At 33.7% G+C, this 17,110-nt stretch overlaps 1 protein-coding gene across 4 annotated transcripts in view; it reads right to left on the minus strand.

The window, feature by feature from the left end:
* CADM2 (cell adhesion molecule 2) overlaps positions 1–17,110 on the minus strand; it is a 1,060,955-nt gene that overhangs the window by 15,351 nt on the left and 1,028,494 nt on the right. The gene's annotated exons all lie outside the window — the stretch shown is intronic.

Below are 17,110 nucleotides of genomic sequence, written 5' to 3' on the forward strand. Positions count from 1 at the left end.
TATTCACATAAATACATCATATATCTTAAAGACTGTTATTCATTCTCAAGTATTAGTCTATGATTTGTGGGAGTTAGTCTATTAACACTGGAGTGAGTAAATCCCCATGGATTTGGCAATATTTTAGCAGCCTCTTCAGTTGACAATGCACAAAACACAAAGAAGATTGTAGAATTGAAACTTTCTACATTTAACATCTTTCAACTAGGTTATTGGACACTTAATAAAGGGCTCCAAAGAGAAAATTATGTCAAATAATAATATTTAGGTTAGTAATTTCTGGTATTTAGAAGAGCAGAAAGTAACCTTAAAGTACCGTTTTATTTAGCACCTTATCAAGGAGAATCCTAAATTATATGATTCCATCTCTGAAATCATTGTAGCTATTCTGTCATGTGTTTCCCCTTAAAATGAAAACTATAAACTCCAGAGAAAGAACATCTGACTTTATAGGATCACATCATGCAGAAATTATAAATGCTATATAGTTTTAATTCAAGTGTTAGAATTATTTTATGATAAATAATTTTATTAAATTTTATATGATTTCTAGTTTGAACAAAATGGTAGGAAAGAAAATTAAAATCATCTTATGTAAATATTTTTAAATATTCAACCATCTGAGTTATGGAAAGTCAAGATTTAAATGAATCAAGTACACAGTATCATAAATTTGAACCACATGTGACTAGAATGCATGAAAAGAGCCCCTTCAACAATAAATCCACTTATATTACTATTCTGTACTCATTTTGGAGGAGTTTTTAAGTGATTGAAAACTCTTGGAGAAATTTCAGTTCACTATAAAATGGTTCAGAAATATGAAATTCAACTCAAAAGTCAATGTAAAACTGAGACTGCCACCTTTAGAAATAGAAAGCATAAATGATTTTTCAAGTTTATTTTCCCTAAGTGATTCTGAATCACAATCAAATCATATTTAGCATTTCTACAGAACTTTCTCTTTGCTGGGAATGTACTTATTTTGTGTATGTAAGACTTTAGAAAGTAGCATATTCTTATTTTAAAAAACTGCGATGGACTGAATTGTGTTTTCCACACAATGCAGATGTTGAAGCACTAAGCCTCACTGTAGTGGTACTGGGAGATGGAACCTTTGGGAGAAAACTAGGTTCAAATTAGGTCACAGTGGTGAGGTCCTTATGGTGAGATTATTGCCCTTGTAAAAGATACCAGAGCTAACTCTCTCTCTCCCTTTCTCCCTCCCTCTTTTCTCTGTCTCTCTTTCTCTTCCATGTGAGTACACAACTTGAAGGCAGCTGTCTGCAAGCTAGGAAGAGAGCTTTCATCAGAACCTGGCCATACAGACACCTTGATCTTAAACTTCTAGCTTCCTCCAGAACTGTGAGAAGTAAACTTCTGTTGTTTAAGTCACTCAATCCATGGTATTTTGTTTTGGCAGCCTGAACCATAATACAGAAATTCTATTATGATCTTTTTCATATGTTATCTCACTTGAGTTATGTGAAAATTTAAGGCCACAGAAAATAGATTTGGAGAAGTTTGGATAATCCATATTCATTCCCAGCCAACTTTTTGGAGACAAATAGAATACCCAAGACTGCACCAATCATTTTTTTTTTTAGTAGGTTACCTGTAATTTTTTGTGCATTATGTTAGGTGCTGTAGTGAGTTAACATTAAAAATCCCTGCCCTCAAAAAAAAAAAAAAAAAATCCCTGCCCTCTATCCACTCATACACCAATGTTTCATAGTGGTTAAGACGTAATGATTGACATCAAGAGCATCAGATGAAATCAATCTTGGAACGAAACTGTGTTGTGTTGTGTACACAAATAGAAGGAAAACCATAGAATAGAAGAAAAATCAGGTAAAGTCTTCAAGTAAAAGAAATTGCTTACAAAATCCTGGATTTACAAATTGTTTATACCAAACCTTAAACCACTAACTGATACTGATTTGACTTTAAACAAGTTTCTTAACCTTTTCATCTTTAAAATGTGAATAATTCTTCTTTTCCAGGGTTGTCAAAGATTAAATGTGTCACTGTACATAAGGGCTTAGAGGAATATCTGACACAATGTAATGTAAGCATATCTAACAGTTATATGGGAAGAGAGAAGGTGGAAAATATAAATTGCTGTGTAGAAAAATATAGATTTCCTCTTTTAACTTTCAAAAGACTCACTCAGGACTTTTGCTTTACATGGTAATAGTAAACCATTCTAAATGTCTGGATATTTGAAAAATGGGGAGGAGATATTAATAGAAGAAAATTTGCATAACATGAGATTGAATAAAATGAAACTAGTGGGAGTTTGATGGGTGAGGTTTAAATGAGAATAATTTATTGAGTATTTAATCTATGCCAGGTTCTGTATTATAAATGGCTTATTTTATTCAAAACATGGAAAGTGTTGACTCAGAAAATCATAGTTATTATTAATGTAAAGATTGATAAACCATGGGACAGCTTGTCTAAGCAAGTTTTTAGAATATCTTTGAAAGACTTAAAAATAATTATGAAAGTTTTTTAGGATTTTATTTTTAGGATGTGTCAGATGACTTCTATTTTGAGAACAAGTTTGTTGAGGTAATTTCTAGCATTTTATTTTTTCACACCACTGTGTTCTTTCTTCTGTCATGAAGAGGAACTCAATGCCCAGCTATGCTAAGTGACTTGCTGTTTCTTCATCCCGTAAGACATTCTTCTTTCTCTCTGCCTATGTAAAGTCCAAACAACTTTGATTTAGTGAATGAATGGATAATATTAAATTCTTCTACTAAATTCCACACAGAACTTGGGTCTTTAGATACCATTTGCAGTGCTGAGCAATGAGTCACTACTCCTTCACGGTATTAAATTATTTGTTGAAAAGTAATAATGCCGTTACTATTTTTTTTTTTTTGCCGTTACTATTTAAATATTTTAGAAATTAGCACTAAGTGAAAATGACCCATCCAGATTTCTACTTAATGCTTTGGATAATTTGGTTCTAACATTAAAATTTGAATTCTTACTATCTACTTAAGAGCCTATTTTACTTTCTCTAAATGGAGCAATGCTTCAGAAAGAGAATCACTATCGCAAAACATTAGAAATAGTTATACATAATTTACTGATAAAATATATCATGTCCCTTGGCAGTATATGACATTAGCAAAGTCCCTGGAGGAAAATACATCATTACATTCACTCAAGGATCATCTATTACCTTCTAATTTTATGCACAATTACTGTTCTGACAAAAATACTTAAGAACAATCTCTAAAGGATTAAAAAAACATGAAAATATATTGTTCCTTAATGTGTGCACACTGATTTACACATAATTTTAACTATGAACAATGTGTATAAGGACTCTAAATCTACGGGTTCTAAATAAAGGCTACATCATACAACAGGTCTTCATTAATAGGAAAATTCCTGGCAAGCAGAACACTTTGCCTTTCTTCTCAAAAATGTATTTACTGCACCATAAATTGTGCTCCATATCAAGCTCATAAATATACACGTTGCCACATATTTCTAGACATAATAGCACCCGTAACTTCCTATTCATAAAGATTAAGACAATAATTATAAAATTACTATTTTGTTTTGAATTTAGTGTTTCAAGATTATTTAGCTTAATGATATCAACAATTTAGAAACTGTCTTAACAAGTGAAGTGTGATTATCAGTGGTAAAGAAGTGAAGTGTTGCTCTGACACAAATTTTATGCACTGGACTATAAAATCTCTCTTACGAGAATTGTCTCCACTTAAGATATTTTATCATTTTTTATGAATTCTAGGTTTCCTAATTATGTAACAATTGATTTCATTAACAGGTATTATAGTTAATAATGTATTGGACCTAAACATCCTATGCACTTGAATTAAATACTCTATTTGTCCTTGAGACCTAAAATTTAAGTGGAAAATTTCTCCTAAAAAAGGTGTTCTTATTTTGGATAAAGAAGGTTCTAACAGAAATTTCTTGATTTCACTGATCTTTCTCTCTCAGGATACTATTTCCTTGACTACTTCAAATGAGGAAACTTTTCAGCTCTGAAGAATTTGAACAATCCAGAGAGAGCTCTCAACCAGCAGAATAGTATAACTATTAAGAGTGAGGGCCCTTCACAAATGCTTCACCTCATTTAGCACTGACATCCAAAAGGGAAGAGAATTTGCCAGAAGGTGATTACCTGTGGGATAACAGGAGGATGGGGAAAGAAAGGAATGTTTTTTAGGTTGTCTATGAGATCAAAGGGAAAACAAAATAAATTCTTGGGTAACCATGGGATTATTTACTGCTTGGAAAAGTTAGCTAAATTACCCATTAGACAGCTGATGTCCAGGGTAATTTTCCTGCTTTAAACAGTAGTCTCTCTTTAAGGCCAAAGATCTGAAATAGTATCACTCAGAGCCATAAGATACAAGTATCACTTTCAGTTTGACATACTTAGAGTTTCATTGTTTTACATCTATAAACAAGGACGTATACCCATTCTACCTTACTCAAAAAGTTACTGTTAAAATCAGTTTTTATAAACCCTGTGCATATAAGTCACGCCTAATAGGTGCTCAATACATATAATATAAAATAATGAGCTTTATAAGATTAGAGACTATAAACAAACCTGTATTTTGTAGTTTTACTTTTTTTTCAGGTAAAATATATTCAAATTCATTCTTCATTGTGCATTTCTCTTAACATTTATGTGATCTGTAGAATTTCCTGTTTTTTTATTCTGTTGCCTCATGTCTTTCTCACTAGGAACTGTTCTGCCTTCAATTTCAACAATACCTAACTCTTTGCACATCACTGGTCTCAGCCTACACACATAAAATAAATAAATGGGAACAACCCTTAGAAAGGAAGACAAATGACTAGTATATGACATTGCCATATGTCTATGTTGGCATTGTACTCTGAAAATCTACAAGAATTAATTAAAGTATTTTTAAGCAGACTAGAAGCTAAAGAAACTGCATGCAATGTTTTCTGCAGAAAAGTCAAATCTAGATTTAAGTACATTTCTTCTTAAACTAAGTTTAGAAAAAAAATGGCCTAATAATAATTAAATGAAGCATTCTATCAGAAAAAAAAAAAAACGTATTAGGACAGATTTATTTTTAAAACACTTAAAAATATAAAGAATTAATGTTTGACAATGAGAATATTTACAACACTGAATATTATTCTAAAAAGTTTAGTCTGGAGATCCCTGGGTGGCTCAGAGGTTTAGCGCCGCCTTCAGCCCAGGGCATGGTCCTGGAGACCCCAGATGGAGTCCCACGTCGGGCTCCCTGCGTGGAGCCTGCTTCTCCCTCTGCCTGTATCTCTGCCTCTCTCTGTCTCTCATGAATAAATAAAATCTTTAAAAAAAAGTTTAGTCTGTAACAATTGTTTATGTCTATTCATAGCAGAAATGATTGCAATAGAAGAATAAATATTTAAAACGATGGGAGAAAGATCATCTGTAGAAAAATGTCCTTCTTTTTTTTTTTTTTTTTTGTGGGCCAATGCATTAGAAACACAACACTACTGTTACTAAAATAATTTTCCTGCATAAACTAGTCAGCTCTGAAATGTGTACTATATTGCTGGTAATATTATATATTAATATTTTTGAATTCATTATTCTGGTAATAATTACAATGGTTATATTGACTATGTTCATATAAATTTTTTAAACTACTATGAATGGTCATTGAACCAGGTCTCTACTTACAGTAGCAAATATATCCTCTTTAGACATCATTTAGAAGAGACCATCATATACCAGTGGGAAAAGCTTGTGCATATTTTAAATTTTAAATCCTAAGTTTACTAGAATCTTACTACATTATTTTTTCTATACTAAATTATTTTTAGATGAAAGTAATTCTCTCCTATTTTGCCCTTACAGATCCTTTATACGATAGCTATTGGACCGATATGTTACTTAACATCTCTCTGCCTCAGTATCTACATATATAACGCAGAATAAGAGTAGTATGAGCCACATAGAACTTCTGTGTGAATCAGATGAAGTAATATCTATAAAGATCTTAGTGCAACCCCTGCCCATTAAAGATAATAATGATAATGGTTAGATTAGTATTTATTAAAATCATTTTTCTTATCATTAACTGTATTCAATGATTAATTTTATCCATAAGATAATCTTACAACAATAGTTACTATTTTCACGCCAAATTTAGTAGATTTTATAGTAATTATTCAATAAATGTTTTTATCATTTACCTGAGATAGCAAGCTCCAAACTGAAAACAGAATCTAATGCAAGCTGACTTCGACTAGTATGAAAGCACTTTCATTGGAGGAATAGTACCATACGAAGGATATATCGTGACTAATGTACGTTAAAAAGTAACTGAATGAAGAGGAATGTTCATGTGAACAACTTTCTCAAGTTTCAGAAGGAATTTCATTCCTGAGGTTCTTTGCTTTCTCTATGTTGTGTTCTCTCTCTCTCTCTTATTTTTATTTTTTTATTTTTTGGTTGTTCTCTTCTGACACCATTTCCAGAGAAGATTGGAAGATAAGAGTCAAAGATAAAACTTCACAGGTTTCCTCTTTACCCCATAATCCCAAACTTATTTTCCAAAGTGGCCAAAGCTGGTAAACGGAGGCTAGATTTAGCAAATTCATGAATAAATTCATTCAAACACAAAAGGTAACATAGAAAAATATGTTTGGAGTTCAAATTATAAATTTATAAGAAAAAATCAATCTCTTAATTTAATTGATAAGTTATAATAAAAAATTCACTAGGATAGCTCAAATATTATATTATGGAAAGCAGTTCTGAGTGTCACTTCTTATTCTTGGATCTATTGAATACATTTATTTACCCAACCTTAGACAGAATTTTGGAAGAAGGCTGTATCAAATTTAGTGATTTCTTCTAACATGAATTCAGAGGAAAGTATCTGTGTTAAACTCCAGAGTAGTTACTCTTGGATATCTGGCCCCATTGTATATAATTTATATATGTAATATCTGTCAAGAGCTGCTATATCCTCATAGTCATTAATAATTCAATAATTCAATGATCAGATAGCTCTCAGATCTAGACACTGGATATGACAGAAGAAGTTGTGTGCGTATTTGTAAGTATAAAATAAACTCCATTGTTCCCAAAATAAATGAAAGCTTTGCGTAAAACCATGCTTAACATATGACAATGCTTTCAATTTAAGCATACATGAAATTTGCATATTTCATGAAGTAATGGACTGCGTTTTTTTAAATTTAAGAAATAAGTATGCAAAGTGCAACAAAGCCTGTAACAAACTTCAGAGGAAAATGACCTAAATATTAATGAGTCGCAGATATGCCCATAAAATAATTCTTCCAAGTTAATATGAGGTATGATTATATGTAAAAATTTTCCTACATCATTGTTAAAAAGCACTGAGCCTAAATTCCTGTTATGCATAAAATATAATTATTCATTTTAACAACTATTACATACACAGCACTTTGTAGCCCAAGCATACAAATGAAAAGGCTTAACTGAAAGCGTTGAGATACATCCACTAACGTCATTTAAACCAAACTGAAAAAACTATATAAATGCCAAGATTAAAATATCTGTAGTCTGTATTCTAAACTGTGTCTTATGGTCATAAACATAGATTTCTAAAACATTTTTGAAGTGGTACCTAAACCTAAGAATGTCCTTAGAATTTTAATGAAAGAGCCTTATATTTTTTTTCTGCTTAAGCATTACACATAAAATTTAGAGGAAGAGATTATGTTCTTCTTAGTTTTCATTAATTACATGAACTAAAATAAATAATTCTAATTGTGACTGGAGACTTGGTGTGGTTTAATCATTCTTCCAAGTTTAGCATAATTGTTTATTTCTGTTTCAATAATAAAAGGTTTAGTTCCCCCCGCCCCCCCACATAAAATCACTTTTTCCACATTCTTTCCCATTAGCTATCATTTTCCAAGAGTTCAAATTGTCTTGCAAGATAATGTATCAAGAAAATGCCAAAGAACTAGCTTATTTTCTCAAGGTCATATTGTAAGGCTACAGCTCAGCACCATTAATGTTAGTATCTGCTTCTCCATTTTGTTCACTGATTCATAAATTTTTTTTAACTTAACACATGAAAGGAATTGCAAGTACTATATTACCTATGAGATTTTCTGTTGATGTAAGTATAAAACAGAAAAAGAGTCTTAAAATAAGCTTTTGCCAAAGAAGAATTTCAAAACTTGCTTTTTATGGAAAAAAAAGACTCACCATAAAAAGTGAGACAGTAAATGAATCATAGTCTCAAGTAAGTCTTCTCTTATAGTTAGAGAGGCTCAAATTGGATTCAACCAACTATGAATGGAGTGACCTTGGACAATTTACTTTTCACTGAGATTACACTTATGTCTTAGTTTATACTTATGTCTTATAGAATTGCAGTGAAGGTGAAATAAAATTCGACATGAAAAGCTCTTAGTATGGTGCCCAGCAAAGAGTATAGTATATGTTTTCCTTGTTTATATAACCGGTACTTTTCAAGATCCACCTACTTTGAAATAATAGTAGTGATATCAGTAAAAATAAAGAGGTCACCCAACTGAAAGATATTCTAACTGAGAAGTGAAATAACCACAAAATAACTGTAGTGTAAAACATATTGGCCTAAAGTTAGGGGCAAAAAAGATAATTTATTGATAGGATAATTTTATGCTTTTTTAATTAGCATTTTAATTGGGATAAAAATCCTATGCAAGTTTACTATGACAACAGTAATAGCTCTTAACAGAGTTTTTAATCAAGCAATAAAATATTTGAAGTCATTTTAGAATATGAATGTGACTTAACTATTTCTTATTAATTATGTCATCTTATATTAATAGAGGTCTATTATTTTCTTTAGTTATAGCTCACTTTATGGATTTCAAAATCTTAATTACATTTTTCTCTTGAAAAACATCAATAATATATAAGAAGATGCCATATTTTTTGGGAACACTCTAGGAAGCTGTATTTGTGTGTGTGTGTTTCTTTTTCTAAATTGCTTTTTTTTCTGACTTCGAAAGTAAAATGACATAATCATAATACAAATTTTCAAATGTTAAAGAAATACGTAATATTAAGTTGAAGTCTTTAATTACCTCCATTCTCTAGAGAAACCTCCATCCACTTTATCGGCCATATTATTTAAATGTTTTTTATACATACTAACGTGGTTTAGCACCGTGTATAGCTGTTGAAGTAGAATAGTCAGGATTAACTCATCCAATATTGAATATTAAGTTTGCTATCCAGCATTTTTCTAACTGGAAAATTCCAGAAAGTGGGCTTTGTGATATCTTCCTTTTCCTACCACTAATCCAAGAAAATCTCATATTCTTTCACTTACACTAAATTTAGGTGTAGCAAATATCCAAGATCCTAGGTTTGGAACTAGAAATGTGGGAGTACTTTACTTCAAAATGTCCTTGTTGGTGTTTTGCTTACTTTTTTTTGTAAGACATTAGCCATACAATTTATACTGCACTTTAGTCACCACTCAGTAGAATAACGTGAGTGAACAAAAGAATAAACAAATTGTGGACTGAACCAGAGCCTCTTTCTCCTCTTATATAGGTTAACAAAGCTTTTACTTTTTCTTACTTCGTTGAGGTACCATGTAATTTGTAGCAATACTCTAGGCAGTGATAGATGGAAATTCTACCCAGAGGGTCAGGACTACATCAGTTTGCAACTGACAAACTCATTTCCTGACTTCTCTTGAGACACTAAGGCCTTGAATCAAAGGTCCAGTGTAATTACCATGTGTATTTCAGATTAAATAAATGTGATAAAAGCTTCCATCTGGCTGTTGATCAAACATGTGAGGAGATGCTGATTTGCAGTGACATATTGCAATATGCCTATTGTAACAGTCCCTGATGCCTTCCTATAAATTACTTACATTTGGGATTACTTGATTTAGGCAGACAGAAATATTACTCACTTCTTATTTGCTGCTCAATGGGAGTTTGCAAGATGTAGTCTAATCTTTTATTTGTTAAGGAAGACATAAAGAAATAATGGAGCCATGTTTATTTTACTAAATGACAGTTGTGCTCAAACTATTTGAAAAATGCAAACAATTTCATAGCAGCCAGAAACTTGATGTTCTGATGACAGAAGACTACATCTAAAGGGATTGGAAATTAAGATACTAGATAAATGTTTGATTGTATTAAAGAATGCCCACATTTTGATCAATGAATAAAGCCTGGATATTTACCTTAGCAAACAACATCAATAGCATAGTAAAAGCCTTGAGAGCTAAGTGAATTTTTGGTAAAAAATTTCACAGATGTTGTGTCAGTCACTGTTATCATCAAGATATTTATGTTTTAAAGAGAAAAAGAAAACAATTCCCTGGCTTCTGATTGTAGGAACACTGTGCGGAATTTTTTTTTTTTTGGGGGGGGGAGGTTATTTTGGAATAAAGTAAAAATAAACAAAGCTGATCAAACAACTGTCATTTGCCTATGAAGAAAAATGTACAGTTCATTCCTGGTGTATATACTAAGGAAAAAGACTCCAGGGATAGTCCAGGACTCAGGATTTTTCCATCTTGGCACTAGTGACACTTTTTGAGCTGGGTAGTTTTGTTTTTGTTTTTGTTTTTGTTTTTGTTTTTGTTTTTGTGGGGTTCTGCTCTGTGCAATATAGGATGTTTAGCAGCATCCTTGGCATCTACCCAGTAGATACCAGTACTCCCCCAGGTGGTTACAATGAAAAGTAACCCCATAGAAGTGCCCTGTAATCCCTAGGGGGAAACTTCTGGTGTTGGTTCAGAATCAATCATCTAAGTAAGCTCACTTATAGTTGGAGAAGCTCTATGGAGGAGGAGAAAAAAAAAAAAAAAGAAAAAGAAAGAAAAAAGAAGAAAGAAAAGAGAAAAGTATCAACTATTAAGATCATTAACAATTTATGGGTATAGTATTAGATATTGCATTTTTAAAAAATAAACTATCACAAATGAAAATATTAGCAAATTTTAGAAAAAAATATGCTTACAAAGGGTCAGATGTAAACAAAGTATTCAATCAGGGTGTGTATAGGAAAACTAAAGGAAAAAAGGAAAAACTAATGTAACCTAGGTTAACTAGGTAGATACACATAGAATGTTATAGTATAAAACTGGCTTTTCATGAAATTTTAATATAATGGTTTTTAACACCTATTTATTAAACTGAACTAGGTTGGACCTTGAGTAAGAAAATTAAGCTAGATAGAATAGCATAATGGTTGAGAGGGTGGGTTCTAGACTTGCATTTTCTGAATCAGAATCTGACTTTGTCACTTTTAAGCTGTGACTTAGGATGAATAGGAACATCTCTGAGACTCAAGTATTAAATGAGGACAACAATAGTATTTACTGGGTAGGTGGGCGGGGGATGGGGTGACTGGGTGACGGGCACTGAGGGGGGAACTTGATGGGATGAGCACTGGGTATTATACTATATGTTGGCAAATCGAATTCCAATAAAAATATACATATAGGGCAGCATGGGTGACTCAGCGGTTTAGTGCCCCCTTCGGCCCAGGGCATGATCCTGGAGACCCGGGATTGAGTCCTGCATCGGGTTCCCTGCGTGGAGCCTGCTTCACTCTGCCTGTGCCTCTGCCTCAACCCCCTTCCCCGGTCTCTCATGAATAAATAAATTTTAAAAAATTAATATATATATACATATAAAAAATGAAATAAACTGAGGAAAAAATAGTATTTACTGTGAAGGGTTAATAGTCTTACCTATGTAAAAGACTTAAAAGTGCCTGCCACATTGAAAGTTTTATATTATAATATTAATTGCATTAATATATTAATATCAGTGCAATATAGTATTATGTTATTAATATAATTATTATGTATTATTATTATATTATAATATGAAGCAGTTCGATTTAGCAGCATATTGTGATAAATTCCAGGGTAGTTGAGAATTGGCTTATGAATCCATTCACAACTGTTTTCAGTAACTTAGAAGAATCCCTGCAAATTGGAAAGGAACCATTGAAATACCTGCTTTTATAAAAGAAAAAGGAAAGGATGATTCCAGAGATTAAAGACCAATATATTTGTCTTCAAATTCCAGAAAGACTGGCAGAAAAAATTAGCCAATCAATTTAAATCACCAGCAGCTTGTTAGCTATCTCCCCCTCCCCATGACAGTTCCTATGGAAATAATAATAAGTGCATTTTGCACATATATGTACACTTACATTAATTTAACACAGTGATAGAGCCTAACAAGGGCTTGCAGAAGCACTGACAATTCTGGAGGAGGACAAAGAACAATTTCCACATTGCTGTTCTACCTTTTAGATTTCCTTTCTAAATGTTTATTCTCTCTGATTTCTGAATATCTGTTGCTAGAGTCAGGAAAGTATGATAGAAATCTCATACAGGTGTGGAAAGAATCTCACGTAGGCAATTGACTAACCTTATAGCCTCAGGCAAATTGCTTACCAATGTTGTATTTAGGTTCCTTCCAGTGTAAAATGAAGATTTGTGACAACTGCTTCATGAGATTAAGTGGGGCAGGGGAGGGGAAGATGGAAAGGAAATAGGCACCAATTGAACTATGTTAATGAAGTTAAATCATGAGAAGTGGTCATCCCTGTTGGTCTTATTCCAACTTAGAAAAGAAGTCATAGAATTTAGAATTATGAGAAATTTATTATTGAATCCCTGGTTTGGAAAAACCAGGACATGGATATAATTGTGAGAGTGAAATGAGGGGAACAACCATAACTGAAATCAGGATATGGTCAAGTAGGACAAGTTTCAAAGGCCATAGCCAGCATGAGTATTAGCTGCAATTTAAAGTACAGTGGCCAAAGAATCCAGATTAAAATAGACTGAGTTCAAAGACTAATTGTCATTGGATCAGCAAGAGCTTCAGAGACAAGCAAAAATGAATACAACCCTATATATCTTTTTGGGCACGAATTTCTCCAATAACTTCTAAGAAGCAACGGAAGTTCTTTATTCTCAGGGCTCTAGGCTCGCTCTCTTGATTGTCTTAATTTCATAGCAGTCTCTGGTGGGTAAAAGACCTCATTGATTGTATTTAACAAATGTTAACTAGAAGTTGAGAAAATGATGTCGCTTTTTGTTTTTTTCTAAAATTAACTTTCTTTTTATTCACAAGAGGAAAAAACACAATCTAATAAAAACCTTAGCCTTAAGTCATTACTTTCTAGTAGTTTGGGAAGTATATGTTTGGTGGATGGTATATTTAACTTTAGTTTCTGCCTAAAGGTATTCTAACAAGAATGTAATTTTTTAAGTCTTAAGAAGAAATAAGTAAAATACATTTCTAAGAACTTTGCAATAATTTATTGTTCATTTAAAATCTAGTCTCTTGAAGTGCGGTTATATGTTATAAATATCTTTTTACAAAATCTAGCTATAGAAATTCCATCTCTCTTAATAACTTATTTGATACATTTTTTGGTATCTTCCCCTAACCCCCCAAGACAAGGTATTCATATTTATATTACCATTTTCCTTCCACTATAGTTTACTTCTCTCTTTTTCTCTCTAAAATGCATTGCTGTCAGGCTGATTCAACACCCATAAAGCAATCAATGTGATAGATCATATCAACAAGAGAAAAAACAATAACCATATGATCCTCTCAATAGATGCAGAGGAAGCATTTGACAAAATACAGCATCCATTCCTGATCAAAACTCTTCAGAGTGTAGGGATAGAGGGAACATTCCTCAGCATCTTAAAAGTCATCTATGAAAAGCCCACAGCAAATATCATTCTCAATGGGGAAACGCTGGGAGCCTTTCCCCTTAGATTAGGAACACAACAGGGACGTCCACTCTCACCACTGCTATTCAACATAGTACAGGACTAGGCAATCAGGCAACAAAAGTAAATCAAAGGCATTCAAATTGTCAAAGAAGAAGTCAAACTCTCCCTCTTTGCAGATGACATGATACTGTACATAGAAAACCCAAAGACTCCACTCCCAGATTGCTGGAACCCATACAGCAATTCGGCAGTGTGGCAGGATACAAAATCAATGCCCAGAAGTCAGTGGCATTTCTATACACTAACAATGAAACTGAAGAAGGAGAAATTAAGGAGTCAATCCCACTTACAATTGCACCCAAAAGCATAAGATACCTAGGAATAAACCTAACCAAAGAAGTAAAGGATCTATACCCTAAAAACTACAGAACACTTCTGAAAGAAATTGAGGAAGACACAGAGATGGAAAAATATTCCATGCTCATGGATTAGAAGAATTAATATTGTGAAAATGTCAATGCTACCCAGAGCAATTTACACATTTAATGCAATCCCTATCAAAATACCATGGACTTTCTTCAGAGAGTTGGAACAAATAAGATTTGTGTGGAAACAGAAAAGACCCCGAATAGCCAGGTTAATATTGAAAAAGAAAACCAGAGCCAGGGGCATCACAATGCCAGATTTCAGGTTTGTTTCTTTGCTGTTGAGTTTCATAAGTTCTTTATAGATCTTGGATAGTAGCCCTTTATCTGATAGGTCATTTGTGATACAAAGCTGTGATCATAAAGACAGTGTGGTACTGGCACAAAAACAGACACATAGATCAATGGAACAGAATAGAGAACCCAGGAAAAGGCCCTCAGCTCTATGGTCAACTGATCATTGACAAAGCAGGAAAAACTATCCACTGGAAAAAGGACAGTCACTTCAATAAATGGTGCTGGGAAAATTGGACATCCACATGCAGAAGAATGAAACTAGACCACTCTCTTGCACCATACACAAAGATAAACTCAAAAAGGATGAAAGATCTAAATGTGAGACGCAAATCCATCAGAATCCTAGAGGAGAACACAGGCAACACCCTTTTTGAACTTGGCCACAGTAACTTCTTGCAAGATACATCCATGAAGGCAAGGGAAACAAAAACAAAAATGAACTATTGGGACTTAATCAAGATAAAAAGCTTCTGCACAGCAAAGAAACAGTCAACAAAACTAAAAGACAACCTACAGAATGAGAGAAGATATTTGCAAATGACCTATCGGATAAAGGGCTAGTTTCCAAGATCTATAAAGAACTTATGAAACTCAACAGCCAAGAAACAAACAATCCAATCATGAAATGAGCAAAAGACATGAACAGAAATCTCACAGAGGAAGACATAGATATGGCCAACAAGCACATGAGAAAATGCTCTGCATCACTTGCCATCAGGGAAATCAAAACCACAATGAGATCCCACCTCACACCAGTGAGAATGGGGAAAATTAACAAGGCAAGAAACCACAAATGTTGGAGAGGATGTGGAGAAAAGGGAACCCTCTTGCACTGTTGGTGGGAATGTGAACTGGTGCAGCCACTCTGGAAAACTGTGTGGAGGTTCCTCAAAGAGTTAAAAATAGACCTGCCCTACGACCCAGCAATTGCACTGCTGGGGACTTACCCCAAAGATACAGATGCAGTGAAATGGCAGGACACCTGCACCCCAATGTTTATAGCAACAATCTCCACAATAACCAAACTGTGGAAGGATCCTTGGTGTACAATGAAAGATGAGTGGATAAAGAAGATGTGGTCTATGTATACAGTGGAATCTTACTCAGCCATTAGAAATGACAAATACCCACCATTTGCTTCGACGGGGATTGACCTGGAGGGTGTTATGCTGAGTGAAGTAAGTCAATCAATCGGAGGACAAACATTATATGGTCTCATTCATTTGGGGATTATAAGAAATAGTTAAAGAGATTATAGGGGAAAGGAGAGAAAATGAGTGGGAAATATCAGTGAAGGTGACAGAACATGAGAGACTGCTAACTCTGGGAAATGAACAAGGGGTAGTGAAAGGGGAGGTGGGTGGGGGGATGGGGTGACTGGGTGACGGGCACTAGAGGGGCTCCGACGGGATGAACACTGGGTGTTATGCTGTATGTTGACAAATCAAACGCCAATAAAAAATATACAAAAAAAAAATAAGAAACTGAATCTTAACTACAGAGAACAAACTAAACTGTTTGTTACCAGTGGGGAGGTACATGGGGGAAGGGGCCAGTTAGGGGATTGGGATAAAGGAGCGCATTCGTTGTGAGGAGTACCAGTCAATGTAAGGAAGCCAATTGTGTCCCTGAAACTAACGTACTGTGTGTTAACTGACTGGAATTTTTTAAAAAATATTTTATTTATTTATTCATGAGAGACACAGAGAGAGAAAGGCAGAGACACAGGCAGAGGGAGAAGCAGGCTCCACGCAGGGAGCCGGACGTAGGACTCGATCCGGAGATTCAAGATCATGCCCTGGAACAAAGGCAGGCGCCAAACCACTGAGCCACCCAGGGATCCCCAACTAACTGGAATTTAAATAAAAACCTAAAAATAAAAAAAAGGCATTGCTATCATCTCTGAAGTGTTAAATTTCAGATGGAGAAAAACCATAAGTAATTTTTTTGTTATACACCGATGACAGGCAATGCTTAAGCTGTAATAAATATCGCCAACCTTTCTTCTGGTACTTATATTTTCATGTTATGTGCTGTTATTACATTAACATGTTTGCACTTACAAAAGTAGTGGCAGTGGGAAGAAGGGGTGAAGTCAAACCACTAAATTAAGTACTTGGTAGAGAAATGGAAATCAAAAAATAATTATACCAAAAAACATCTGGACAATATTATAGGAGGAGAACAACTCTATCATCAACCTAAAATCCACCTATTAAATGTATAAGGGACAGCAACAAAGAAGAAGCATCCATGTCCTCAGACAAGAGTAGTAGCTAACAGCAAAGAGATAAATCAAGAACATTAACAGAAACAGCAATGAGTGGCAATAAAAACTGGAGCTATGATTTTGGCAGAGACCAGAACAGCAGAGGCTGATGTTAGAAAAAACCAAGCATTGCACATTTGAGCCAGTGTTAAAAGAAAAAAATATATTACCATTAAAAGGAGGTTTTTTTTTCATTCATTCACTGTTATTTGGTCTAACAATATTTAGAGAGGAACCAACCTGTATCAGATAACATGTTTGTCCAGTGATATGCACCATACAGTTCCTATAATTAATGATAATATTAGTAAGATAGCAGCTGAGTACTTAAGATGTGCCAAATACTGTGCAAAATA

The sequence above is a fragment of the Canis aureus genome, chromosome 30 (genome assembly GCF_053574225.1).
Source record: "Canis aureus isolate CA01 chromosome 30, VMU_Caureus_v.1.0, whole genome shotgun sequence".
NCBI lineage: Eukaryota > Metazoa > Chordata > Mammalia > Carnivora > Canidae > Canis > Canis aureus.